This window comes from Coenobita brevimanus, chromosome 43, assembly GCF_032717465.1.
Source record: "Coenobita brevimanus isolate Jiangsu-jjx chromosome 43, ASM3271746v2, whole genome shotgun sequence".
Taxonomy (NCBI): Eukaryota; Metazoa; Arthropoda; class Malacostraca; order Decapoda; family Coenobitidae; genus Coenobita; species Coenobita brevimanus.
In genome coordinates, this window is record NC_136996.1 from 29,744,661 (window position 1) to 29,748,278 (window position 3,618).

Here is a 3,618-nt window from a genome sequence, read left to right on the forward strand (position 1 = left end):
TCTCACTAAACTCTCCTCCTCTCTTTCTCTCCTTCTCTCCCCCCTCCCCTAAATTCTGTTTCAAAGCCTCAATCGAGTCATCAGTTGGCAATGTTTTAAAGCTAATAAAATTTTTCTGTTTTTGCCTTTCCTGTTTCTCGACTCTCTCTCTCTCTCTCTCTCTCTCTCTCTCTCTCTCTCTCTCTCTCTCTCTCTCTCTCTCTCTTTTTAGCAAACAGTGCCAATCTACTTTCATTTTTTCTTGCCAGTATCAATTATAATTCGTGGTTTTCCTCTCTCTCTCTCTCTCTCTCTCTCTCTCACTTATCATCATCATCGTCCATCTCACTTTAGTTCCTATATATATTTCTCTTATCTTTGGTTCAGTCTTATCATGTTCAGCAAATCTTTATTGTTTTCTTTGATGTGCTCTCTCTCTCTCTCTCTCTCTCTCTCTCTCTCTCTCTCTCTCTCTCTCTCTCTCTCTCTCAATCAATCAATCAATCAGTCTATCTATCTCCATTTATCTGTCTACACGTATATTTATATTCATATTAACAGCTACATCTGTCTATCTATCTGCCTCTCTGTCTATCTGTCTCTACTCGTACTACTCTAACAACCTATCTATATATCTATTTGCTTCAGTGTATCTATCGGTCTACTTCTCTATATAAATTTCTTTTTATACCATTTTTTTAACAATCTATCCCTTAGCAGTCAGTCTTTCCATCCATCAATCTATCTATCTATCTGTATCTATCTGTATGTCTGTCTATCTGGTGTCATCATAGTGAAGGGAATAATGGAGGCTGATTAAAAAGACACTTAATCTAATGGAATCTACTTCTCACAATGAAATTCTTAGATTAGGAAGGAAAAATATAACAGAGAAAGTGTCATCGATAAGAGGATTTAGTTTTCTTACTCCCCTCTCTCTCTCTCTCTCTCTCTCTCTCTCTCTCTCTCTCTCTCCGACCTACCCCTAGAAATGACGTGTGTTCTGTACCATCCTGGGACAGAGAATTGTTTGCTGAATTAAATTTGTATGAAAAAAAGACATTAATTTTCTGCAAGATCCACAGACATGTCATTAAAAAAAAAAAAAAAAAAAAAAAAAAACGCTATCATTAATGAACAAATTCTGAATGAGACAGCCCAATAGCGTGTTCAATATGGACAGGTGGTATTAGCGCCGTAATGGTGACAGGTGGTGGTGTGTGGCACGTGGGAGGACAGGTGGGCTTACGGGAATGGAGTGTTAAAGCCTATACCCGCAGTCGGACTCATGGGAAAAATACTCTCTCTCTCTCTCTCTCTCTCTCTCTCTCTCTCTCTCTCTCACACACACACACACACACACACACACACACACACACACACACACACACAACCATAATTTATTCTGCTCGTTGTGGAATCATGTGCCGCAATTTCTCTTTCAGTGTTATATTGCTTCCTCTCTCTCTCTCTCTCTCTCTCTCTCTCTCTCTCTCTCTCTCTCTCTCTCTCTCTTCCGTGTATCTACGTGCCTCATCTTATCATTTCCTCTCTCTTTTCTTCGCCTGTTTTCTTTCTCTTGTTTACTTCTGCTTTTGCATTCTCTCTCTCTTTCACTCTTTCTATCACTTTCTCTCGAGTTTCTTTTCTCTTTTTCTTGTTCGTCCTTCAGTCCATCTTTTTGCTTTGTTTTTGTCGTCCCTTTCTTCTCCTTTCATTATCTGTTTCTTTCTTCCTTGTTTACAACTTCTTTAGCACTGTCACTCATTATTTTGCGTCATATCTTTTTTTCTTTCTTTCCTCCTTCCTTGTTCTTGATTCTCTCTATCTCTCTGCTTCATCTAAATATCTTTCTCTCTTTTCATCGTACATATTTCTTCTTGCTGCACATCCACTTTAACTTTCCTCTCTCTCTCATTCTGCGAAATATTTCTCACATTTTCTCTCGCCCTACTGTCCTCTTCCATTATCTCTCTTCCATTTTTCTTTCTGTTCAACCGTACAGTTCTCTCTCTCTCTCTCTCTCTCTCTCTCTCTCTCTCTCTCTCTCTCTCTCTCTCTCCCTCTCTCTCTCTCCTTCACTGTTAGGTTATTCACTTTCTCTCTTAAATATCATATATTTTTCTCTTGCACTGTCACTGGTTTTTCTCGCTCAGTCGTGTCTTCCTTTTTGTTCTTTAATGCATTTTTTTCATTTTCTTTCCCACTCTGCTTCCAACGGTAGGTGGCGGTGACAACCATCCACTGACTCAGTGTAGTGCTGCCTGCTTCTTCCTTCACCTTTATCATTCTATTTCTATGTCTGCCCTCAAATCTTCCTACTTCTCCCTTGCCTGTGTCACTTATTATTACACTTCATTCCACTTCAGGTGACTCTACACTGACTGACATGTCTAATGGTTTCCTGAAACCCAGGAAACCATTTACAACGCTGCATGGTAACCCTATAACCAGATCACGGGGTGACGTGCAGCCTATTATGGCACCCCTGTTAACTGGGTGGAGAGACAAATGCGGCACCTTCCAAGGAACAACGCCTTCACATTTTCCCCCACTCCTCATTTTGGCGAGGCAGTGTCAACCGCAAGAGAACATTAGTTCACTGCATGAGACGGCCCTGCAGGGGAGGTTGCATGCCTGTGGTTGATGGGTCTGTTCGGGCAAACAGACTAGGGTTGATCAACAACAACAACTCTATCTCTGTTCATATTTTCTGCCTTTATATATTGAGATACAACCAAAATTGTTTCCTGCAATAAAGGAATCAATTTACTACGTTCTTTGATTATCATAGAGCCGAGAAATATACGCCTGGTGGTCTAGAAGACTAAGACCCTCAAAATCCATTGAGTTCACGAAGGGTTAAGTCCAAGGATTACTGGAGCTTACTACTAACACGATACAGCTCATGGAAGTACGACTGGTCATTCTTGCCTTAATTATCTGGACCGAGCAGCCTAGCCCCAGGCCCCTAGGCTGCTGACGGTGTAATGAGGAACTGGGTGAAAGATAAACAAAACATTCCTTTTCTCTTGGTTACGTCTGCTTTAACTTCCTAACCCAATGCTCTGTATTGCTTCCTCTCTCTCTCTCTCTCTCTCTCTCTCTCTCTCTCATATCTTTCCTCTTTTTTCCCCATCAATACCGTTCGCTTTAATTACCTTGCTTTAACTCTCTCTCTCTCTCTCTCTCTCTCCCATTTCTTTCCTCTTTTTCCCCATCAATAGCGTTCGCTTTAATTACTTTGCTTTAACTCTCTCTCTCTCTCTCTCTCTCTCTCTCTCTCTCTCTCTCTCTCTCTCTTTCCTTTTCTCTTCTTCCTTGTTTTATCAATTTCTCTGTTTATCATCAATTTCCTCTCGCTTCGTTATATGTTTTTCTCATTCTTGGTTACTTCGCCTTTAACTTTCTCACTCAATTATTTATATCACTTCCTCACTCACCTCTCTCTCTCTCTCTCTCTCTCTCTCTCTCTCTCTCTCTCTCTCTCTCTCTCTCTCTCTCTCTCTCTCTCTCTCTCTCTCAGCTGTATATTTACCATGCTCTCTCACCTTTCACTGCTCTTTTCCTCTCCTTTCAATCTCTCCTTCACTAAATCATTCTCTTTCCCCCTCTCCATCATTTAGTTTCTTCCTCTGG